Source organism: Quercus suber, unplaced genomic scaffold (genome assembly GCF_002906115.3).
Source record: "Quercus suber isolate HL8 unplaced genomic scaffold, Cork oak 2.0 scaffold_222, whole genome shotgun sequence".
Taxonomy (NCBI): Eukaryota; Viridiplantae; Streptophyta; class Magnoliopsida; order Fagales; family Fagaceae; genus Quercus; species Quercus suber.
Genome location: NW_027069680.1, coordinates 107,186 through 134,292, shown reverse-complemented (window position 1 = coordinate 134,292; position 27,107 = coordinate 107,186).

The window sequence follows — 27,107 nt, the reverse complement described above, 5'->3', positions numbered from 1 at the left end:
AAATCATGCAATGAAACAAAACAACCCTTAAAGCTTACAAAAGCAACATGGGTACATGCAAAGAGTGCTACAAAGCATAGAGAATATCACAAAAGAAACATCTGAAAATAAATACTTAAATAAAGCATAGTATCAAAGCTTTAAACACAAAACAAGTAAACATAGGAACTGTTGACTTCTTCTCCCCCTATCTCCATACTCCCCCTATCAATGACATCATCTCCCCCTTTTTGTCATGGAATAGCTAGTCATCCCCTTCTAGCTTCCGTTGAATTTCGTCCATCTGAGTTTGGAGAGATGTGAGCTGTGAATCAAGACGTCGGTGGTGAGTGTACATGATAGTCGCAAATCCGGACATCTTTGTACTCATCTCTTGAAGAGCAGTAAAGATATTGTTGATCTGTTCATCATTGATACGAGCTGCAGAACTCGAGGAACCCGATGGTGCATGAGTTTCTTGCTTGGTGTTCTTCTTGGCATGGCTCATACTAGCATGGAGAGACCGAATGTTGATTGGACTTGGCCTTGGATATGGACGTTCATCATCCAATGGACGGACACCTTTGAGCTTCAAAATCTTTGAAATAAGGCGAGAGAAAGGAAGACAATTCCTTGAAGCAGTGCGGTCAACTGTTTTTGCCAAAATGTGAAAGATATGAGAGCACACATCAATCTCGACATCCGTGATCAGATCGTTCAAAAACAAAGCTCGACCAAGGTTCATATATCCGGTGCTGGACAAGGGATAGAGATTGCTACACATGATCATTGAGAGAAGTCGTAGCTCGGAAGAGAGAGATGCCACATTGATTGACTTCTTAGTGGATGAGAATTCCAAATCAGCTCCTAAAGACTGTCTGAGATATTCTTCATCGGGGTTCAGCTCATCATATACCGGCGGTATGGGGAGTATTGGCCGGTTAATGTGTAGAATTTCCGCCAAGTACATTGGTGTGACAGAAAAGCTCTTTCCTCGAACCCAACATTTAATCTCATCGCCGACGACACTGGCATTGGCATAGAATTCCTTAACCATGTTCTCGAATGTATCCTCGAAAGTTGACAGCAGATAGTTCCAATCTTTCGTGGCAAACCAAATAGGTATTTGTGTGTCTTTGAGTGATGGCTGGTCAACCCCCCTTTCAACTATCAAAGGAGCACCCTGAAAGTGGTTCTTGAAGGATTCAAAAGCAGCATGAGACTTGAACAAGTGAGGATCAAAAGTTCCTGTTGAGCCACGAGTTCGCTTCGGTCTAGGTGAATCAGCATCAACATCAATGATCGGTTCTTTCCCTTTGTCGCGGCCTCCTTTCACAGCTGAAGTCTTGAATGGAGACATCTGTGCAACATAGTACACAAAACACACAGGAGACAAGAGCACAACCCATAGACCACAGAACACAGAACTTGATTAGAGTCAAGTTAGGTCAAAGCAGAAGTAACACTGCTGAATGCATAGACACAATGCATGGAACAAAGCAAATGTGCATGTGTATGTATGTGTGAGCAAGTGCAAGGTGCATGAGACACACTATCAATGACCAAATTGAGTGAAATAAGGTCAAACATGTGAAAGTCCATGGATTGAAATCACTTGATTCCGAATTAGCACAAAAATGTCACTCGGACATTTTGACAAACACCTAGCATGCACAACATCAAATAAGACATGAGCAATGCATGAACATGGGAAAATCTACCCTCAATACAAGATAAAATGCCACAAGGGGCCAACACAGAAGCAGAAACAACCAATGGGACACAGCCCAAGCAAAAGATTTGACAAAAATTCACCCAATTTTGAAAACCAACCCAAAGTTTCGAAAATCCCCAATTTTGAAAACCCTAACAAAAATTCTGCATAATCTAAGCAAAAACTTAAAAAGAAATGGTTAACAAACATACCTTGAAGAAGAAAATGCAGAAAAAATGCTTGGATTGAAGGGAAATGAATGGAATAGTGATTTTGGGTTGAGAAAGTTTGAGAGAGGTTGAGCGAGGGAAGTTTGATAGTTTTGAAAAACTGTCACATCAGCTATATAAAAACTGAAAACACGCGTTTTTCGCGGGTTATAGAGGGGCGAGACAGTCGCGAGACAGTCGCGAGAAGTGCCACTGAAGCACAAAATTTTCGCGAGAAGCATTAGGTCGCGAAACAGTCGCGAGACAGTCGCGGTAGCTTCTGTCTGAAATTGGAAAAATCCAATTTTAGCCAAACAGCATTTCGCGAGAAGCTGTTGGTCGCGAGACAGTCGCGAAAGTTTCTGTGTGACATGATAAAATAAAAAATTTCCCTCAACTCCTTTTCGCGGGAAGCTCTAAGTCGCGAGCTTCTCGCGAAATTTCCCCTGAACCTGTTTTTGAAGAGACACAAAAAATGCAATTTAATCAAAAACAAAAGACAAGAAAGTATAAAATCACTTTCAAAAACAAATAAAACACTCAAAAATCTTTTTGGGTTTGATCAACAAAGATTAAGCATGTGAAAAACACATTTAATCAAGTACAATCACACAAATGAATAAGGCATTCATTGAACATAGACTTGTGTGTTGTGTGTGGATATCAAAAATGAGATAGTCCTTAGTCCAATGTGAAGCTTCAATGATCAATTCAATCAAGGCATACACAACTAGCCCTAGATTATGTGACCTATCTCAATTATAGAAACATGCATATATGACCTCCCACATGAACTTGATAACAATTCATTGAAGCTTTTCATTTGGCTCCATATTTAACATATCATTTGCAACTTTTGAGCAAAGAGAATCTCATTTAGAGAAAGATGCCTGAAATTTTTGATATTTCAATTTATGAGTTAGCCTTTGGCTTTTTGGGCATCATACATTTTATTTTGGTCGCTTTCCCTTTTTCCTAGTCAAATACTAGTTTGTGCGACAGGCTTTTGCAGCTCTATATCTCTTTTCATTTGGAGATTTACAATTAGAGAGCTCTTTTAAAGCAGAAAATAAAAGTGGGAAGATATATAGGCATGAGTCTATGCATGTCTCAAGATCAACAAAACCATTCACTAATCATTCATGACAAGGTTGAAGATCTATTTACAACAGTCACATAGATTTTAGGATTTCTTCCACAATGATATGAGTGCATGAGAGACAAGCTAAGCTCGTTAAATGCACAAAGCCATAAGTACAAAGGTACAAGGCAAAACATGCTTTGAGACAAAACTCAACAAAGTGATCAAACTTTTTGGATTTTCTATTTTTTATGTGTTTTTGAATTTTTGAACACACCCAAAAACAGAACAAGAGAATAAAGATTAACAAAAACAACCGGTACAAAACACCAACAGTAAAAATAGAGCAATGCATGAAACGATGCAACAGCAAAAGTCCCTAAACATTGAAAGAATTTATGCGTGGACATGTTATAATGCTTATGCATGAGTACCCCTCTTCACCCACACGTCACGTGCGTTTGGGGTGATATCCTTAACGGATTGGGTACGAGAATTTGGACTGTCAAACCTTCTGGTGAAACTCTCCAAGCAAGTGGTGAAGGCACTAATCATTTTCATCACGTCCATCATGCCAGGATCACGATTCTGACTTCTCGGTTGTTCACCACCCCAAGACCTCATGTCATTTCTCCTTCCTCGTGACCGAGGTGCGCTTGAGTTGTTGTCTGATCTCAGCTTTTGACAGTTAGGTCTGGTATGTCCTTGCATTCCGCAGTAGTGACACACATAGTCCGTTCTGGGACCCCGTTGAGATCTTGGGAGAGATCTTCCTCTGGTTTCATGTCTACCTATGGAATGATTTCGGGGCTTATTCACCATCCGTTGCTCACTCACATTCTTCTTCTCAGCCTTAACATTCTCAAGAATGGGCTCTTCTACAATAGGCTCTATGGCCTTTACAAATTTCACTTCTTTGGTGGCTTTGGCTGATGAGCTGCTTCCTCCGGTGTATCCTAACCCGGACTTGTCTGAAAAAGGTTTTTGAGATGAGATAACATCATCTAACTTCTGGGAGGAGACTCTTTCTATCTTGGCATGAGCTTGCACTACCTCTTGCTCAAGAAACCTCACCTTCGTATAGGCTTCAGACAACTCGCCATTTAGTGTCTCAATCTCACACTTAGCCTCTTTATATCTGATCAAGAGACTTCTATAATCTTCCTCAGCTTTCTTCATTTTCCTTACAGCCGCCTTGGCTACTCTGGTATACTCTCCCGACTTCTCAAGTAATAAGGAGTAATTTTCTTGAAGATTAGCTGTATTCTCTTCTTCTTCTTCAGCATCTGATTCTTCCACATTCCCAATAGACTCTGAATCAGAATGCTCACCAAGCTCCTTCACAAGTGCACCCAAATCATCCGATGACTCCACATGAGCAATGGTCATGAATGCGGAGTAGTTTCCCTCTCCGTCACAACTCTCTTCCGAGTCAGAATCAGAGGAGTCTGAATCACTGAGTGTCGTGGCATAAGCTTTGCCTTTTCCCCTCAGAAAATTTGGACACTCCTTCTTTAGATGTCCATGGCCATTGCACTCATAGCATATAATTTCTGAAGAAGGTTGAAACTCCCTCCCTTCTTTCTTTGTAAACTCTTTCCTATCACCTCTTGAAGATGAAAATTTTCCTCTGTTGAATGGTTTCCCACTGTTCTTCATCTTCAGAAATTTGCGGAAGTTTTTCGCAAGAAATGCTACCTCCTTCTCCACCCCATCTTCTTCGGAGGAATCACCCATCCTTTCGGTGATGGTTTTAAGAGCAAGTGATTTACTCATCTTATGGGAAGGCAGTCCCATCTGATATGTTTGGAGAGACCCAACTAATTCTTGAATCTTAATCTCATCCAAATCCTTGCTTTCCTCTATGGCTGTAACTTTTGCTCTAAAACTTTCAGGCAAGGACCTCAATACTTTTCTCACCACCTTAGCATCTTCAATCTTCTCCCCAAGATTGAGTTTAGCAATTACAATTTCATTGAGCTTCCCATAGAATGAATCAAATGGTTCATCATCACCCATCTTGAGCTCTTCAAATTTGGTGGTAAGCATCTGAAGCTTTGTGTCCTTAACTTTCTTTGTACCCTCATAAGTGGTCTCCAAAATCTCCCAAGCTTCCTTAGCAACTGTCATATGAGAGATCCTGTGGAATTCATCAGGTGACACAGCACAGAATATAGCGTTTAAAGCTTTACTATTTGCATTGGCTGCTGCGAGAGCTGCCTTATCCCAATTTGCCTTAGGAGCTTCCGGCTTAGTCCAGCCGAGCTCTACCGCATCCCAAACGGTATCTTCTATAGAGCATAAAAATGCTCTCATTCTGACTTTCCAGAATGCGTAATTGTTCCCATCAAAAAATGGTGGAACATTGAGCGATTGAGACCGGTCCATCTCAAATAGGGTCAAGGATCACACTAAGGTATTTAAACCAAGCAAGTGTACCCGCTCTGATACCAATTGAAAGCTCGAAAACGTGTTGAAAAACACAAGAGCTGTTTAGACCCCCGATTAAAATTACGGCTCGATAGATTTTACACAACTTTAATATAAAGTGCGGAATAGTGTAAAAGCGAGCGGATGAACAATATAGCTACTCTAATCCATAAACTAAACAACACAGCAGTGTAATGGAATATAAAAGAGTAGGGAAGAGAGATGCAAACACAGAAAACACCAAGACGTGTTTTCGAAGAGGAAACCGAAGAACTCGGCGAAAAACCTCTCCGCCGCCCTCCAAGCGGAAATCGATCCACTAGACAATCAGTTGGGATACATGAGTAAGCAAGAGACCCTCCAAGCCTAATCTACCCGATGTACCTAAGCCCTCCAAGCTCCTACTCCAACAAGGCTTCTCGGAACCGTGTCTTGTCTTAGTTATCCGGATCCCGCAACAAGCTCCATGTTGCATCTGCCATTCCAGGCTTCTTCCAATGCTTCCCAGCAGCACCAAAACGTCACACAACACTCTCAAAAGGTGTGGTAAGTGTTTGGGCTATCAACCTCTCAATGGTGTGGAAATGGAGAGGGAAGGGTTGAGGAGATACCACAAGCAAGTGTATAGAGAAAGGTGGGGATGACAATCTCTAATTACAAATGTGTTTGGCTAGGGTTTTCTCTCTGAAGCATTCCTCAACATTTGTGGGTAATGGGGGTTTATATAGGATAGGTGCAAAATGTGTGAGTCAGTCAGTACAGGCTGGCAGAACAGCATGTCTCGCGGGTGTCTCGCGAGAAGGCCTTACCCGCGAGAGACAGCTGTCTCCATCTGTCATGACTCTTCGCATTCCAGCATGTGCAGGGCACATGCTTCACTTCGCGGGAAGCTTAGTCACGAGATACCCGCGAGATTCCATCAGCTTCCAAATTGCTTGAGTCTTCACACACTCTCTATCACACACCCCTTACAACAATTCCCACAACAAATACAGGGTATAAACAATTGATAGTAATTACAAACAAATTTGGCACGGAATAAAAGCCAACAAAACACATAGTTGTAAATCACAACTTTACATTTCCTTCCATTGCTTGTCTAATGCTTTCTTATCTTTGCCTTTGCATGTACACACATGGAGCGAGGACGTATAGAGCTAGGGCATGGTCTCCCAGAAGCAAGCAAAAAGAAGGGCAAGGATGTGAGCATGTGGATATAAGCCAAACGGCTATGTTCAATAGATCTAAGGGTCTAGCCTCTCCCATTTGGTTATTTACTCTTTTAAACCCCCTTCCTTCCTCCCTTCTTTCTCTCTTAGATAGGTTCTATTAGGTATATCATGCCATGTACCATTTGTCCTCATCTCTAGAGTATGGCGACCCCTATTTACTTTCCTACACCTATATCTTGGGCCATGCTTTAGGGATTTAGGCATTTACTTTCCCGCTCTGTGTGCTTGCATTGTTCATGATGTATGTATATATATACCTGCACGCCCCTTTCAGTGTGATTGTCACAGTCCATGTCACCTAAGGCAAAGCAATACCTAATTTCTGCTACGAAAGTAAGGTGACATGTCGCCAGATTTTCACCGTGGAAATCTAGTACTTTGCCTGAATGCCTAAGGAAAGCATAGATTGGGACCACACCTATTCAAAAGCCAAAACTTAAAGCCCCCCATGCATGCAAAGCCTCGAAAGCCAATGCCAAAATCAAGTTTTTTATTGCTAATCTCCAAAAATTAAGGTTTTATCAAAACAAAGGAATGTCCTTGGATTAGCCTTGTAGGGTGCCTAACACCTTCCCCACACATAACCAAACTTCCAGACTCAAGAATCAAGATTTTTTGCCACCCACATTAGATTTGGAAAAATGTCATTTTTCTTATCTTAGGATCAGTAATAAAATCAACTAGAAACAGGTGACTAATCACACCTTAGAAAAACCCAATGATTGATGGCGACTTCACTTACCTTTGGTAATCACCTAAAATTTGGCCAAGATTCTTACCACACCTCCAAAGGTACCTTTAGATTCCTCCCCGAGAGAGAAAGAGAGAGCACTTGAAGCTCCGCACAAACCACACAATCATTGAGAGGGGCCTCCAATGGCCCCACGTGAGCAGGAGCGTCGCCAAGGCGAGTGGTCGAACAAAGGCCCGATGGTTTTCTAGCCGTTCGTGACCTAGGCATCGACACCCTCAAAGATTGTATCTCCACCGCAATGGGAAGTACCGCTTTACTACTGTAGGCCAAAGAGTAGGCAGTTGCCCTAATTGAGGCACGGATAGAAGTTTTGTAACCCCATAAGGCAAATGGGAGCTTCTCATCCTAATCTTTGTATATCACTACCATATTGGCTAGGATGTTTCTAATGTTCTTATTGGCTGCATCTACGACCTCATTGATCTGTGGTACATGGGGAAGACTTGTGATGCTCAATGTTGTACAGTTCCATGATTATTATAACCTCTCCTCAAAGTGCAAACCATTATCGGAGATAATCTCTTACGGTACCCTATACCGACAAATGATGTTATTCTCTATGAATCGAGCCACATGCTTGGCTTTTAACATAAAGTAGGAGGGCGCTTCCACCCACTTGGTAAAGTAGTCAATTGCCACTAGGATGTATTTAAGTCCGTTCGAGGCCTTAGGAGCTATCCTTCCAATCACATCAATACCCTAAACTAAGAAAGGCCATGTGAAAGTCATGTTGTATAGTTCACTAGGTGGCACGTGATTCAAATTCGCGTGTGTTTGGCAATCATGGCAACTCTTTACAAAGTCTACACAATCAATTTCCATCTTATTCCAATAGTACCCTATCCTAAGATTTCTTGGCTAACATTCTTCCATTCATATGAGGATCACAAATCCCTTGATGAATTTCTCCCATAACTTTTCTCAGCTTCTTCTTTCTTTAGACAATGAAGCTGTATACTAATGGATAGCAATAAAATGGTCATCCATCTTGCAAACTGTCCATGTTAATGATGAGTAAAAACATGGACAAGAGTAAGCGCGTTAATTCCAGACAGCATTTAATGACCAAATGATGAATGAGCACAGAGCCGTTATCACCGTCCAAGGATGTGCATTTAATGGCCATTACGAACGTTAAAGGGCTAGGATTAAGTGGTCATTATTGAGCCATAAATCCTCCATTTGTGCTACAACATAAGAGAGGCCAACAGATTGGGCATTTACTCACACAAAGGCTATATAAAGCCAAGAGAGACAAGTAAGTGATTCATATTGAAAACACATAAATTGCTCTATAGATTACTTATTTCTAAAGAGTTTCAGTTAATTTAAGTATCGGAGGGTCCTAGGCAAGCCCAAACCGGTGTCATTATTACTAGTGTTTTCTCTTACACAGGATCTCAACATCATCTATCGTATTGACAAGGAACATACTAACAAGGCAAAATTATGTTTTATCAGTTTGGCATCGTTTGTGGCAAATGATAGGCTATCAATCAATAAGCTATTGGATTCTCTACTAACTAAGTTCCTTAAAACTGATGGACTTAACCACAACTACGCTGCCAGATCCGGTGGTGATGGCTCAACAAATTCAAGCACTAACAGCTAATGTGCAAGAATTGATGAAACAAAATGAAGATATGAAATGGAAAGTGCGTGCAAAGAGCACAAATACGTCACGGTCACGGCGTAACCGCAATGACAATGACGATGAAGCCCATAGCCCAAGAAAAGCAGAAGAGAAACTTTTGAGCACACTGCACAGTCGAATTGTGGTAGCGGTCAGATGATGAAAAACATGAGGAAGGAGTTAGACGATGTTAGGACATATGTGAATCATGTTAGGAACATATGTCATTTAGAAATTAATCATTTGACAAAACGCACTTTACTTGTAATTGGGTAGATCTATGATGTATTTAATACTTCAAGGAACAAGAGTTCAAGTCCAAGTGTTAAAGCCATGCAAATTTGTCCAAGAAGCAAGTGAAGAAGTGCTGGATTTTAAAACTCGAAAGATAGCATCTTTTGAAGTTTAAAAGGCTTGTTTAGCCCGATGCTCAACAGCTGCTCAATAGATAACCTATCTATCAAGATTTAAGAAAATCAGTTTTCAGATTTGATTTCACACCAATCCGTGTATATTTGTTTAGGCTTTCTTTTCTCACAACCCTAAACATATATTATGATTATTTTAAGAGCTGTCACAGCTGATGAAACTTAATGCAAAAGTTTTTCACAAGCATATTATGACCAGAGACATATGCCCTAGTTCATCTTTCTCTTGAAGAAGCTGCTGCGTTTGTACGCCGTAGGATTTTGTAACTAAGAGTTTCGTGATCTTCATCGTGTTGATGAACTGAAAAACTTTGTAGCCAACATCCTTCTCAAGTTGGTGGTTAGTCACGTACTTAGATCCGTGTATCGATTGGTTAGTCACGTGCTAGGAGTTGGGTTTGACTACCTCACTCACAGGTGGTTTGACAGTTTCACTCATAACCTCACTCACGGAAGGTTTAGAAGAAGAAGAAGGAACAAAATTTGTGGAATGCGGTGCAGAGTCAAAAATGCTTTCAACATAACCTAACCCAGATTTATCAGAAGGATACTTTTGAACATTCAGCATGTGATCAAGTTTAGAACTAGCAGATCTAGCAACAGATAAATCATGTTCCAAAGTTTTAACTTTATCAAGCAAAAGCATGTTCTCAAATTTAACATTGTTCAAAAGATCATTAGCATCAAACAGTTTAACAAGCAAATTTTTCTTTTCAAGCTCAAGAGAATCAATTTTCTTCAGGCCAAGTTCTACATTCATAGCATCCCTAGCAGCAATTTTATAGAGTTTATTGTAGGCCTCTTGAAGATCTGCATCCTCAGAGAGTTCCCCATCAGAAGGGTTCTCTTCAACAAATATGCTTTCATTGACTACAGCAGTAGCAGTGAAAGCAATGAAGTTTCCATCCTCATCACATCCGGACTCATCATCAAAAACCTCATTATCGCTAAGGGTTACAGCCATAGCTTTACCCTTAGTTCTTAAGAATGTAGGACATTCAGATTTCACATGACCATACCCTTGACAACCAAAGCACTGAAGACCCAAAGAATTATTTGAAGACTGACCAACTTTTTCTTTTGGTTTTTCAAAGTTGTTAACCTTAGTGGGATCATTCTTCCTAAAATTTCTAGGTTCAGCAGTGTATGTACCTCTTGCCTTTCTATTGGTATTTCTAAGAAAGTTTTTGAAATTTTTGGCAAGATAGGCAATCTCTGTAGCAGAGAGCTTATCATCAAATCCACCACCATCAACATCATCAACTGACTTAAGAGCCATTGATTTGGATTTGTTCACTTTAGGTAGGTCAGACTCATAGGACTGAAGAGATCCTACAAGCTCATCAACAAGGATGGAGTCCACATCCTTGCTTTCAGTGATGGTAGTCACTTTGGGTCTAAAGTCTTCAGTTAAGGATCTAAGTATCTTCCTAACAATTTTAGGTTGATCATAAACTTCACCCAAATTAAAAGCAGAATTGACAACATCATTTAATTTAGCATAGAATTCATCAAAAGATTCATCATCGGACATTCTAATGCTTTCAAATCTAGAAGTCAATTGTTGCAATTTATTGATCTTAACTGCCTTTGTACCTTCATGCACAGTTTGGAGGATTTTCCAAGCAATATGAGCAACCTCAACATTAGAGATCCTCTTAAATTCCACCATGGAAACAGCGTTGAAGATGGCATTCATAGCTTTGCTATTGAAGCCAGCTGCTTCTTTTTCAGAAGTTTGCCACTCACTCACAGGAGTAGTGGGCTTCTCCCATCCGTACTCAACGGAATTCCAGATTCTCTCATCAATGGATTTCAAGAATGCTTTCATCCTTACTTTCCAATAAGCATAGTTGTTCCCATCAAAGTGAGGAGGAACAAACAGAGAGTGTCCATACTCCATGACAACAGGGATCAAGGATCAGCTCAGAGATCAAGAAATCTCCAACAAAAGAGCAACCCGCTCTGATACCACTTGAACGGTTTTAGACCCCTTAAAACACAACCAGATTGGTTAGCCTAGATTAATTAGCCAAGTTGTTACTTAGTCAAATTAAACAATTCTTAGTTAAAACAATCAAACAATCATATCAAGATATAAAGCAGCAGAAAATAAATGAACACAAGATATGATGACCCAGGAAACCACACGGTAAAAACCTGGGGAGGATTTGACTTAGCTATCCTCAAGGTAAACCTGAATCCACTATGCAAAAGAATCGAAGTTCATACAGAAGGACTACAAGCTCCCCGCTTGACTTCCTAATGCTACCCACCAGTAGAACTTACTGACACGACCACGTGCAAGCTCCGAATCCACAGACTCCTTCTTTCTTGGATTCTTCAATCAGCTACAAGCACCCCTGCTTGATTATCTTTAAGCTTCAATGGTAGCAACCAAGTTGATCATCAAGATGTAGATAATATCTCCAACTTGAAAACCCTAAGGTTTGTGTAAAGGAAAACTCCTCAAAGATTTCACAAGAGATTTACACAAAACAGCAATGTATAAGCAACAATACAATTAGAGCAACCTTTAAAAACGTGGCTAGGGTTTTGTTTATATACCTAGGGTAAAAACATAAAACCCTAAACGTTTAATGAAGCAAGGCTGAGTTGGAAATTCCGCAAAAAAAAACAACCTGTGTGATTTTCGATCGATCGAGTCTATTCTTCGATCGATCGAGCCAGGCCGAAAGTCCCAAGTACTTCTGCAGCCACTCGATTCCAACTTTACAATAATAAACCAACTTTGAGCAAGCCTAAACAAGACTAAATACATTGTTTTGATCATGGTTTGCCAACATTACAAATTAGAGTTCTAAATACATAAAATCCTAAGACCTTAGAACCTAACAGATAGAATATGGGAAAATTTGACTCCTGAAGTGATGAAGGAATATTTCTAGGATGCTCCCCTACAAGCAAGGCTTATCGAGTATACAACAAGAGAACCAAGAAAGTAATGGAAACTATAAATGTTGTGATCGATGAAGCTTCAAAGTCTGGTTCCGAGAAAATTAGTAAGGAAATCCCCAAGGAAATTCTTCCTCCCGAGCCCAAGGATGTTCAAGAAATTGTTGATCAAGAGCCCGCATCTCCAAGTACTACCAGCACTCCAAATATTGTAAAAGGTTCAACAGACATACCTACCTCACCTGACTCTAAATCCCATAAAGAGAAAGGACCTTGCTCTAGTATTAAGTTGAATCATCATTCTGAAGTTATTGTGGGAAACATGAATGAACTTACACTAAGGAAGCGTACAGTTGATAAATGTGTTGCTAACTTTGTGTCATATTCTTGCTATTTATGAACCCACCAAGGTTGAGGAAGCTCTTTAGTATGAAAGCTGGGTTGAGTCTATGCATGATGAACTACTTCAATTTCAAAGGAATGATGTTTGGACTTTAGTGCCCAGATCGAAAGGTGAGCACATCAGTGGCACAAAGTGGATCTTCCGCAATAAGATTAATGAGAAGGGTAATGTAATTTGCAACAAGGCTTGTCTTGTGACTCAAGGATACTATCAAATGAAAGGAGTAGACTATGATGAGACATTTGCTCCAATATCCCATATGAAGTCCACCAGGATTCTCCTAGCCTTGGCATGTCACTTGAAGTTTAAGTTTTACCAAATGGATGTAAAGACTACTTTCTTGAATGGGTTCCTTAAAGAAGATGTTTATGTGGCTCAACAAAAAGGATTCATTGATCCACACTTTTTGAATTATGTGTTGTACCTCAAAAAGGCACTCTATGATTTAAAGCAAGCCCCAGAGCTTGGTATGATTGGCTCATACAATACTTTGTGTCACATGTGTTCACAAGAGGAAAAGTTTATCAAACTCTCTTAATCAAAAGGGAAGACGGCGAGTTGATAGTTGCTTAAGTCTATGTTAATGATATCATCTTCAGGTCGACTAAGGATGAACTTGCTTATAGTTTCTCTAAACTCATGCAGGCCGAGTTCGAGATGGGCATGATTGGAGAGTTGATTCACTTCCTTGGGTTACAGGTCCGTCAGCAGCAAGAGTCAAGTATATTCCTATCTCAATCTAAATATGTTAAAAATCTTGTGAAAATTTTTGGTTTGGAATCTACTAATTCTGTTAGAACCCCTATGAGCCCAAATGTTAAACTCACTATTGATTTGCTGGGTAAAAGTGTTGATTCATCTCTATATAGAAGCATAATAGGTAGTCTTCTTTACCTTACTGTTAGTAAACCTGACATTAGTTACAGTGGAGGAGTGTGTGCTAAATATCAGGCTAATCCCAAAGAGTCTTATATGATTGCCTTGAAAAAAATCATAAAGTATGTCAAAACCATTGCCGACTTTGGTGTGTGGTACAGCAAGGACACAAATGATGTCTTAGTTGGGTATTCTAATGTAGACTGGGCTGGGATTGCTGTGATAGAAAGAATACATCTAGGGGTTGTTTTTATGTGGGTAATAATCTTGTCTCCTAGATGAGCAAAAAGTAGAATTCCATCTCATTATCCACTGCAAAGGTTGAATACATTGTTGCCAGAGGCTATTGCACCCAACTTCTATGGATGCAAAAACTCCTCCTTGATTATGGTATTTGTCAAGAACATCTTACCAACTATTGTGACAATACTAGTTCCATCAACATCTCTAAGAATCCTGTTCAACATTCTCAAACTAAACACATAGAGATTCGACATCACTTCATTCGGGAGCTTGTCGAAGATGGTACTCTTACTCTTAAGTTCATTCACACTGATGATCAGAAGGTGAATTTGTTCACCAAACCTCTTGATAGCAAACGGTTTGAATTCCTTCGCCAAAACATTGGTGTTATCTCCATGGATTGAATTCCTCTTCTCCTCCTCCTTCCTCATGCATTTGCATATAGTTTTATGCTTTGCTTTGTTTAACATGTTTTTGTTTGTTTATTTTCAGTTTTTCTTTATTTTGTTTTTCATAAAAAAAATTTGAAAAAAAGAATACAAAATTAGTGTGTATTTTGTGTACATTGGTACTTGTGTATCTTGGATGGCAATTGAAACAAAGTTTTCTAAACTTTGTATCTTTTGTAGCTTAGATGAGCATCTCTATGCACAACTAAGCAAGTAAGTTTTGTGGCTCGTGTTTGTGATGAGTAAGATTAAGTAATCTCTTGTACTTAATACTTGTATCACTTTTTTTAACGGGAATGACTAGAAAACCCTAAGAGAAAGGCATAAATAACCATCTCACCATTGTTGACTGCCAATCATGAAATGGCATCTGTATGCTTCAGCATAGCAAAAGTGCAATGTCAAAAGTTTAACATAATTTAGTATTTCTTTTCTCTCTCTTATATGCCCATGCATGATATGCTTAACAAAATAAAATATGCAAAGAAAAATAAAAAGTAAAAAGAATCAAAATGCTTTATATATGATTGGAAGCGTGTCTTCTAGGAGATGTGGGAGTTATAGGATGTACCTCAAAGGTGATAGTCCCCATCAAGTAGTAATGATTATGTGTAAATTAAAGTGATTTTCTCATATCTCAAATCGTCATAACATGTAGACACTTATGCAATCTTGCAATGTTTTTCATACACAACACGCAATATTCTTTGCTACTCTTAATACATGTGCAAGAATAATGTGATTTAGCCATCACAAGGAATACATGTGTTAATGAATGCTCACTAAACTGTCTTGACTTGTTTTGAAATATAAAATTGGTTAGACTTGTTTAGAGTGTGTGTGTGTGTGTGTGTGTTTTGGATCCAAATGCTTGAGATTTTCTTGTTTAGAGATGTTTTTGAGAGCTTAAAATGTTGTTTGGATCTTTGGTTGAATAGCATGCTTGATTGTATCCATATCTGTGTTTTTCTCTTCTTTAAAAAATTGTTTTTGAGAATCTCAACAGCTTCTCGATACCCCTTGACAACTAGGCTATCTATCGAGCCTCTTAATCTTCTTTTCTCGATAGCTATTATCGCAATTTCAATCCATCGAAGTTTTTGAGAATTTGTCTCTATAGCTTCTTGATCCATCAAGATCACTTTGCTATGGACACCTCTCGACAGCTTCATCTGTCGAAAATATAAGCTCGACACCTCTCGATCCATCGAGCTTTGTGTTTTTCTATATATAGCTCAACGCTATTTTTTTTCATTTCTCACTGATCTCTCTCAATAGAAACTCTCTCTTTTCTCTCCCATACTCTTCTCTCTCAACCTCTTCATCTTCCTCGCATGATTTTCAACCTAAACCTTGCCTTTTCACTGGTATGATCTCATTATCTCTCTTTCTTCATGCATTTCATACTTTTAGACCTAGGTTTTTGGGTTTTTTAAAATTTTGGGGTTTTCCAAAATTGATGACGTTTTTGCAAAAATTTTGGGTTGGGTTTTGTTTAATTGATCTTAAATGTTCATGTATTGCATCACATGTGTATTTTAACAATGTTTCACGCATTATAGATGTGTGCTCCATATGTTGAAATGATGTGGGCTGGTAGGATTAGATTGGGCTAAACCCATGATGTTTTTCTTATTGCATGTCACATGTTCTTGCATTTTTTATGCATACATACCAATTTTCTACCTTCTTATTGATATTGATATGTGTTGGTACTTTTCTGTTTCTCTCTCAGAGAGAGAGAGAGAGAGAGAGAGAGAGAGAGAGAGAGAGAGAGAGAGACTCTCTCTCTCTCTCGGTTAGTTGCTCTATTGCACCTAAATGTAAGTCTACTCTGTCCCGGAACCCTCTTCATTCCGGGGCATCTTCTTTTTCTTCCCTTATCAATTTTACCCCCTTTTACGTTTAGTGTCATAATGAGAAGGCTTGTACAGACTTCTTGGAGAACTTTTCACGATGTAGCTTCATTCGAAACGCCAAGTTGTCCTATCGAATTTTTCTAATACTGACCTTCCCATTGTCATCTACAGTAGGGGTTGGGAGTCACTTTGTGGCATCCCAATCACTTGTCCCTTCGCGACCATACAGGAGTTTTACTCCAACATGCACAATTTGATTATTCTGTACCTCATTTTTTCACTCGCGTTCGAGGTACGCACATTGTAGTCACTTCGAATCTTATATCTAAGGTGCTACATGTACCGAGGGTAGCACATCCTGACTACCTCGACTATGATCGTCATAGGACTATGTCCGAAGATGAACTCTCATCCCTCTTCTACAAGAAACCTTCATCTTGGTGTGACCATCAAAACACCCCTTGCTCAAGCTTTGCAAAAGGTCTGAGGTTCCTTAACATGGTGATGACATTTGTTCTCCATCTCTTGTCTCACTATAACTCCATTACTGAGCCACATGCTCGATTTTTGTTATCCCTACTTGAGGGACTCACTATAGATTTTCCCTTTCACTTCATACTCTCCCTTATAGATGTCTATAAGGATACAATGACCCATGATAAGCTCATTTTCCCTTCGACTACCACACAGATTCTCTGCCATGCATCTATCTCCTATCCTAAGTCTTTACACTTCTTCACTATGTGTGCCATAAACGTAGCGACTGTTCGACGAAGTGAGGCCTAGCTTCGATCGAAGTGGCCACGGACCGAGACAGAAACTCCCCCAGCATCTACCGCTCCATCCACATCTGCTCCTCCTTCTACGGGTGGTGTGACCCACGAGGCAATCATGGCATAGCTTTAGTGCGTGGATGCTCGCCTTGACACACTCAGTGATGAGTCGTGTTAGGTGAACACCTATGTCGGTCATATTACACGACAATAGGCTCGCCTTGGTGGCATCTGAGGATGATGACGATGACAATGATGATGAGGATGAGGATGCTAGCTCTTCTGGTGACAACGAGATGACTGCTTGAGTTACTTGCCCTTTGTCATTCGTGACAAAAAGGGGGAGTAGTTTTGGGTATGAGAGTAGTCATGTTTGTTTGTTTTTAGACCCCTTAAAACACAATTGGATTAACCTAGTTAACAAGCCAAGTTATTACTTTGTCCAAATTCCAGATCTAGGTTAACATAATCATATAATCATATCAATGTAAAATGCGGAATATAAAAAACACAGAGATATAATGACCTAGGAAAACCAAACCGGTAAAAAACCTGGAGAGGATTTAACCTAGCTATCCTCAAGGTAAAACTGAATCCACTCTAAAAGAATCGAAGTTTTATAATAGCGACTTAAACCACTAACATCCTATTGCTACCTTATGTAGAAAACTTACTGACACGACCACGTGCAAGCTCCAAGACCACGGACTCCTTTCTTGGATTCTCCAAAAAGTACAAGCACTCCCGCTTATGTATCTTTAAGCTCTTTAGTGCAGCAACTGAATGATCATCAAGCTCTTAATGAAATCTCCTTCTTGATAATCCTAAGCATGTGTGAAGGCAACCACCTCTCAGATCCCACAAGAGATTCACACACACAGCAAATAGAGAAACCTCTAAAACGTGGCTAGGGCTTCCCTTTTATACCTAAGGCAAAACATTAAACCCTACATGTCATATGGGCTTAGGGCTGAGTTGAAAATTCTGCAAAAAAAAAATTCTGCCTGACTTTCGATCAATCGAGTCTAATTCTCAATCGATCGAGCCAGTCAGAATTGCACACTCAATTCTGTAGTTAACTCGATTCCAACTTTACATAAAAGACATACTTTGAGCAAGTCTAAAACAAGACTAACAACCTATTTTGATCATGGTTTGCCAACAATACAAATTAAAGTTCTAATACATTAGTTCCTAAGTGCTTAAAACCTAAAAATGTACTTAAAGGGGAGAGTTAGTATAGGAGATTTTTATGTTAAGGGGAGTGTTTTCGTTTTTGAGGGATGTAGTGAGGACTTTTTGTATCTTTTATTTTCTTTACTTTTTAGATACATTGTTCTTACTTTGTGATAGCAAACCTTGTATTTATTTTGATATATATATATATATATATTGAGGTCGTTATTACATTCTTTCACCTATCTCTTTATGTGTTGTTTCTTTTATCTCTTTATGCATATGCTTCTTATTTATTGTATGCAATCTTTTATATTTTTGCTGCACACTAAAATGCCATGATGAGTTTTGTTTAAAGTGTATTAGAAATACAGGTTGTCAAAGTCTTTTTTGCCATGAACTCTTTTCTTGCAAAGTTTTTCAAGAGTTTATGTTAGGATAGATTTTATTGTATTCAACAAGTGAGTATGAGTTGAGTAATTTATGACTTCTCTCATATGTTCATTTGTTTATTGTGGTTTTTTCATTGATTGCCAAAGGGAAAGATTGATAGGACATATGTGAATCATGTTAAGAACATATGTCATTTAGAATTAGCTAATCATTTGACAAAACGTACTTTACATGTAATTGAGTAGATCTAGGATGTGTTTAATACTTTAAGAAATAAGAGTTCAAGTCCAAGTGTTAAAGCTATGCAAATCTTTCCAAGAAGTGAGTGAAGAACTATTGGATTTTAAAGCACGACAGATAGCATCTATCGAGATTTAAAAGGCTTGTTCAGCCCGATGCTTGACAGCTTCTCGATAGATAACCTATCTATCAAGATTTACGAAAATCAGTTTTTCAGATCTGATTTCACACCAATCCATGTATATTTGTTTAGGCTTTCTTTTCTCACAACCCTAAATATATATAAGGATTTTAAGGGTCGTCACAGCTAATGCAACTTAATGCAAAAGTTTTTCAGAAGCATGTTGTGACCGAAGACATATGCACTAGTTTGTCTCTCTCTTGAAGAAGCTGCTACGTTGGTATGCCATAGGGTTTTTTAACCAAGGAGCTTCATAATCTTCATCATGTTGTTAAACTGAAGAACTTTGCAGCCAACATCTTTCTTAAGTTGGTGGTTAGTCACGTACTTGGATCCGTGCATTGATTGGTTAGTCACATACTAGGAGTCGCACATTGAAAAGGAGAGATTGTCACTACAGAACAAGTCCAATTGGGTATTGGGTAAGGGTTCAACTGTAGGTTGGTATAAGGTACTAAGATTCCTTTACTTGTAACCGCTTGTTGTAATAATAGTGGATTCTCGGGAGTGGTGACCTTAAAATCACCTGGTGGGATTTTGCCTTGGAGGTTTCCCCCATTCATAAACAAATCACCGTATCAACTTTATTTTCTGCTGCATATTAACTTATTTGATGATTTGTTTGTGTTACCACGCATTTTGCATGTTAATTGAATTAATTAATTAACTTGGCTAATTAATTAGTTAATTTATCACAAGGGGTCAACATATTCTTAGCCTATCAAATGAAGTCGAGAATGCCATGAAGGGAAAAACAATGATAAATCCTGATGGCATGATCAAGAGGACGGACTCACCCTTCATTGCTAGCATTTTGGAGTGCCCCTTGTCTCCTAAATTCTGTTTCCCTCAGTTGGAGGTCTATGATGGCACTAAGGATCCCCTAGATCACACAGGGGTATTCAAGACAATATTAAATCTCCAGCACTCCCTGGACGAGGTAATTTGTAAATCATTCTCCACAACCATCAGAAGAGTAGCATGGGTGTGGTTTAGCAAGCTACCTGTGGCATCTATCATAAACTTTAAGCAGTTGAGTAACTCTTTTATTTGTCATTTCATTGGGGGCCAATGCCATAAGAGGCCCACCTCAAACCTGCTAACTGTGAGGGGAAACCTTGAGAGAGTATGTAAAATGCTTCAACAAAGCAATGTTAGAAATTGATGAGGCAAACAATCAGGTGATAATGATGACCTTCCAAGCGGGGTTAAACTATCCTAACCTTGTCTTCTCTTTAGGGAAGTCTCCACCAACATCGATGATAGATTTGTTGTTCAAGGCACACATATATGAATGGAGAAGATGCACTAACTGCAAAGGGATTAATGGGCAAACAGAAGAAAGAAGAGAATGCTGAGTCACAGGGCAAGAAGAGGGATCACAAAGAAAATCTCTTAAATACCAAGACCAACATAAGTAGTCTGGAAGCACCATCGAAGAAAAAGCTGAATTTCACTCCTTTACTAATGCCTATGGACAAAATCCTCATGCAAATAAAGGACAACCCCACTTTAAAATGGCCTAAACCGTTGAGTTCATCCTCAAAATGGAGAGATTCAAAGAAGTACTGTCGCTTTCACAAGGGTCATGGTCATTACACTGACGAATGTCGAGATTTGAAAGAACAAATTGAAGAGTTAATCTAGAGAGGAAAACTCCAAAAATTTGTCAAGAAAGACTACCAGACACGCCACCGAACGAAAGAGAAGTCTACTGATGACCATAAAGAAGATGATTGAGACAATCCTAGACGTCAGAGAAATAAGGAAGATCGCTGGGGGACCGGTCACAAGTGGGTCATACAAGTCTTTAAGAAAAGCAGTCCAAAGGCAAGTCAACAGTGTTCATATAAAGCACCCGATAGCCAAACATCAACGCACTGGAAATGATGACGTTGTTTTTTCCAAACGAGATGGAAGAGGAGTCAAGCAGCCACATGACGACCCCCTCGTTATCATGCTAACAATTGAATTGTACAACACTCGGAGAGTTTTGGTAGATAACGGAAGCTCGACAGACGTGATGTAAATGACGTCGTTCTAACAAATGAAGTTGGATCCAAAACGCCTCAAACCTTTCGAGTCTCCCTTGGACAGCTTCATTGGGGATTGCATATATCCAAAGAGCATCATTTCCCTATTGATTAAAGTAAGGACTCACCCAGCACAGGTAACAAGGGAGGTAGACTTTCTAATTATTAACTATCCTTCATCATATAATGTGATTCTAGGACCACTAACCCTTAATCGCCTCAAGGCCGCAACTTCTACATACTGCCTAAAGTTGGAAAAATTTTGGAGACCAGCTTTTAGTTAGGGAATGTTACTGGGCAGTCTTGGCGTCCAAGAAAAATTACACTTGAATGGTAGAGGAAGAGCCGTCCAAGCCTATGGAAGAGGCAGAGAATATAGAGCTAGTGGAAGGAGACCCTTCCAAAACCACTAAGGTAAGGAAGGAGCTCCAACTGTCCCTAAAGGATGAGCTAGTGAGTTCTTGAAAATGAACCTGGATGTCTTTGCATAGAGCCATGAAGATATACCAAGAATTGATAGACGTGTATTTGCCCCAGAGCAAAACAAAGCAGTTGTGGAAGAGGTAGAAAAGCCCTTAACTGATTTATTCGAGAGGTTTACTACCCCGAATGGCTTACCAATGTTGTCGTGGTAAAAAAATTCCAACGAAAAGTGGAGAATGTGTGTGGACTTCACAGACTTAAATAATGCATGCCCCAAAGACAATTTTCCCCTTCCCAGAGTTGACCAGCTCGTTGATTCAATAGCTGGCCATGAAATTCTAACCTTCATGGATGCTTTTTCAGGTTATAACCAAATTCTCATGAAGGAGGAAGACCAGGAGAAAACTACATTCATGACTAGCCAGGGCCTATATTGTTACAAAGTCATGTCGTTTGGACTGAAGATAGGCAAGAATATGTAGGTCTATGTGGATGACATGCTCATAAAAAGCAACGAAGCAAAAACCCACCTTGAAGACCTCCAAGAGACATTCGATACTTTGAGAAGGTACAGAATGAAGCTCAATCCTACAAAGTGTGTTTTTAGAGTCTCGTTAGGAAAATTCCTCAGTTTCATGGTATCTTAGTGAGGAATTGAGGAAAATCCAAAGAAGGTCAAGGCCATACTTAACATGACTTCTCCCAAGATAGTCAAGGAGGTACAAAGGCTGGCAGGACGAATTACAGCATTGAACAGGTTCATCTCCAAGGCCACGATAAATGCCTCCCCTTCTTTAAAACTCTTAAGTAGGCCTTCTAATGGATAGACCAGTGAGAAGCAGCCTTCCAGATTCTCAAGAAGTATCTAGCCAAGCCCCCACTCTTGAGCCCATCTATAAAAGGAAAAAAAAAAATTGTTCTTATATCTGGCTATATCACAAACAGCCGTCAGCTTAGTTTTGATTCGTGAAGATTCCAAGGTGCAACGACCTATGTACTACACAAGTCAAGCTTTTCAAGGTGCTGAAGCAAAGTACCCACCGATAGAGAAGATGGCATTTTCTTCAATTGTCGCTTTAAGAAAGCTCCGTCCATATTTCCAAGCTCACACCATTATGGTAATGATGGACCATCCAATTCGAAAAGCCATGAGCAAACCAGATGCAGTAGGGCACATGGTCTAGTGGGCTGTTAACCTAAGTCAGTTTGAAATAAATACAGGCCAAAAACAACGATCAAAGCCCAAGCATTAGCAGATTTTATCACTGAATGCACTCTTCTATACCTAGGTCTGGAAGCAAAGTATTAGACGATTTGTGCAGATGGCTTATCTGTCGTAGGACTCAGAGGCGTTAATGTAATTATGACCTCGCCTTATAAGGATGTCCTTAAATTCGAAGTTCAACTCCAATTTTCAACGACGAACAATGAAGCGGAGTATGAAGCAATCCTTACCAGCCTGAGGATTACACAAGCTTTAGGAGTTAAGAATTTAAAGCTAAGAACCGATTCTAGGCTGATTGTTGGGCAAATAACCAACGAGTATGAAGCAAAAGAAGAAAGAATGAAGAGATACCTGAAACTGACGAGTCAACTGATAGATGATTTTGATGACGTCAGGTTCGAGCAATTCCCACGGGAGAACAACTTAGCTACTGGTGAGGTTGCTAAACTGGCATCAATTGAAGATGCTCCGAGAAACCTGAGCTATACATGGAAGTCCAGACAATCCCTAGCATAGAAGGATTACAAATCTTCCCAATTCAGCAATCAAGCACCTTTATGGACCTAATCCATTCTTACATCAAAGACAGCCAGCTCCCATCGGACCCATCCAAAGCAAAGAATGTTAGGGTCAAAGCAGCAAGATTCACTGTTATGAACAGTGAACTCTACAAGAGGGGATTTTCATTACCTTACCTAAAATGCCTTGATCCTAAAGAAGCAACCTATGTATTATGAGAGATTCATGAAGGCATATGTGGTAATCACTTAAGACCTCGATCTTTAGTTGGAAAGGCAATCAGGGCAGGTTACTTTTGGGCGACCATGCAAAAAGACGCAGTTAAGCTTGTCAAAAAATGAGATAAATGTCAACGGTTTGGAAATGTGCAACACATTCCTAGAGAACCAATGATAAGCATTTTCTCACTATGGTCATTTTTCACCTGGGTGATTGACATCGTTGGTCCACTCCCACGAGGGAAGAAACAGAACTTCATCTAGAAGAACATTGTTTACAGGTTTGGAATCCTAAGGACGATCATCTCTGACAATGGACGATAATTTAATAGCCAAAATTTCAAAGAATTTCGTGCAAAGCTAGGAATAAAAACCACTACTCGTCACCCGACCATCCACAGGCGAATGGGCAAATAGAAGTAACAAATCATACTTTGCTCAAACTTTACAAAGCACGACTTGAGGGGGCAAAGGGTTCATGGCCAAAGGAGCTACCAGGGGTATTATGGGCTTATCGAACAACTGCAAGAACACTGACAGAAGAAACACCATTCAAGCTGACCTTTGGTACAGAGGCAGTTATTCCTATCGAACAGGGGTTGTCTAGCCTTAGGAGAGCCCATTATGATGAGAGTTCAAACAATAATGAGCTAAGACTAAATTTGGATTGCTTATTTAAAGTTAGAGATGAGGCTGCCCCAAGGCTGACTCGATATCAACAGAAGATGGCAAAGTACCACAATCAAAGGGTAAAGCTCAAAAGGTTCAACCCCGATGATATGGTACTGCGAAAATCTCACAAGCCATTATAGACCCAACCTAGGGGAAGTTAGGCCCTACTTGGGAAGGTCCATATAAGGTCGTCTGTTACTCAAGAAAAGGAAGCTACTACCTGAAGGACCTTGACAACAATCCATTGCCTCGTCCTTAGAATGTGGAGCACCTCAAGAAGTATTATCAGTAAGAAGTACCTAAATCAATAAGCTCCATCCATAGGAGTACCTCACCTAACGATGTACCAGATAAGTGAGATTTCATAGCTTTTACTTTAAGCATTTTTCCTTTTAACATTTAGTTTGGCCAAGTTATTTCTAGTTATTTCCCTTGTAATCCCCTCACAAATAAGGGTGCATGAAATAATAAGGCTTCATAAGCCATCTCGTTTTCAAAAAGCTTGAACTTTGAGTCAGTCATTCATTACAACAAAATCTTAAGGTTAACATTGCATACAAGTAGATGCCCATATATCCACAGTAAAAACTCCACTTACGAATTTAAATCATAAACAAGGTAAAAGCTCCATTAACAAGTTTAAATCATCATCAATGGTAAAAACTCCTCAGATGAGTTCAAATCATAAAAGAATATCGCTAATGGTAAAAGCTCTAGAGACGAGTGTAAACCATAAAACCACAAGAGTATGTCACTCATGACAAAAAACTCCAAGTTCAGAACATACATTCCTAGGGGAAATACCATGTATGAAAAAAAGAACCCCAAACAATGAAGTTTAAAGTTATGATAAAAGGTTATGCAACCAAGACTGAAGGCATGAATAAAGCTTAAAGTCTAAAAAAGGCATTGCTTACAAAAACAAAAGCCTCAAAACATGAGGCATATTAGAATATCTACTGTTCTTAAAGACGAGATATAAAAGCCTCAAAACAGGAGGCACCCAAAATATCCATTGTTTTTAAGTTAAAGCCTCAAAACAAAAGGTAGCCAAAGTTTTCAAAAAAAAAAAAAAAAGAATATTAGAAGTCTTTTTTTAGGGTGCAATGACAACCTCCTCAACATGGCCCTCGTCCACACGAGCCTCGTCCACAGGTCCACCTATAGTAGCACCATCTCCTTTAACAACTGCACCAATAATAGCTTCACCTTCCTCTTCCTTGGTCTCATCAGCAAGGATCTCAGTATCAATGGCCTCAAAGTCAAGGTTTGAAAAATCCACTACCTGGTTATGATGTTTCATCGTCCATCTACAAAGCAGCTCAAAACCCTTGATGTATTGGACGAACTGAAGATCAAAGAAGCGACTAAACTCCAAAAACTTAATGATAACCTTCTCACGCTCCTCGCCAGTCTTCAAAAGGGCAGCCTAAATTTCCTCGTCCTTCTGAATGACGAGCATCTTTTCCACCTTTAGTGCATCCTTGAGCTCCTTCACCTTCTCCTTGACCTCTATAGCCTGATCCATCGCCTCGATCAAGTCCTTCGTAAACTTTGAACTTTCAACCTTAATAGAGTCGACCTTAGAGTTGGCAACCACCACCTTCCCTTCACTACTCAAATAATTTGTTGTCAAATGCAGGGATTCTCCAAGAACCAAAGGATGAAAGTAGAGTCTTTAACATGTGTCAAAATCTTAATATGGCGGCTGATTAGTTCATGAGATGGAATAGAAGAAAGGCCCCTAAGCTCGTCATTGGTGATGACATTGTGGGCTTATCCAAGGGCTGTGGCAAGGTCTTCCCAAATGCTCTTACCAGCTTTACTCCTTCCTTTGGAACGGGTAGTTGGAGGAGTGAAGGCGAAGTACCAAAAATGGACAAGGGGGCAGGAATTTCATCGTTTCCTTCATCCAACTTGCATTTCTTCAAATCCAGGGGTAAGATGAGACAAGAGTTCGTTCATCAGACCCTTCACACGGACATACTTGTCCTTGCCGTACCTAGTAGCCATTTTTGCAAACATAAGATCAGAGAGAAGGACAAGATTTTCTAAAAATAAAAAGAAGAAGGGAAGACAAGCTTAACATACTTTTCTCTTCCTGAATAATCTTCTTTAACACAAATTCATAGGGTTCAGGTCCAAGGCAACAGTCATGTAAATGACGAGGATCCACCAAATCATCAAAATCATCAATTATAAAAGCAAACTCTAGAGCAACTTGAACTCGACCTTGATGACGATCTTCCAACTTAGGACACTCAAAGACTGCAAAACAAATTGAGAAAGGAGAATCAGAAAAGGAGGAAAAAAAAAACAATTAGCCTAACAGAAAGGCAAAAGAACACACCAAGAGATGGAATTTCCCATTTCTATAGCAACCATGGGACCTTACCCCATAGGTTGTCAGTCATGGTTTCCCATCAACATCCAGAAACAAAAAAGTATCACGATTTTCAGTCATAAAAGATGTAGGAAAACTATGGACAATCCTAGAATCCCTACTTCAAGGTAAAAGCTCAAAATAACAATAGTGGGTAGAAGGCTTCAGACGATATAAATGTAGAAACTCGTTTAGAGTTATCATATCCCCATCATGAATAGACACCCAAATTGACATGCAGTAAATGATCATCCTCCAAGCTTAGGGATGAGTTACCCAAAGGCAACGTTAAGAGCAGTTGAAGCTTCATGATAAAGGGATGGACAGGAAAACAGAGACCACACTAAAAAGCAGCCTCATAGAAGCTCACCTCGCCGTGGCAAGGCGCAAGCTTTCTCATTGTGATGGGGTAATCTAGTGACGACTCCTCCAAGGAACTGAAATCTTTTCCTTATAGATTTTAGATGTTTCTTCTCCAAAGAATAAGTTTTGGAGAGAGCATGAAAAGGGATTGAAGACGAGGATGAAGAGGGTTTTGAGGATGATGAAGGCTTTGACATTGCAATTTCAAAATCTTTATCTACAAACTAGTTACTTAAAGACAAACCTATTTCAAGTTTGCTAGACCTAACTTCGGTGTCCCTATCCTCTATAGTGGTCATCTC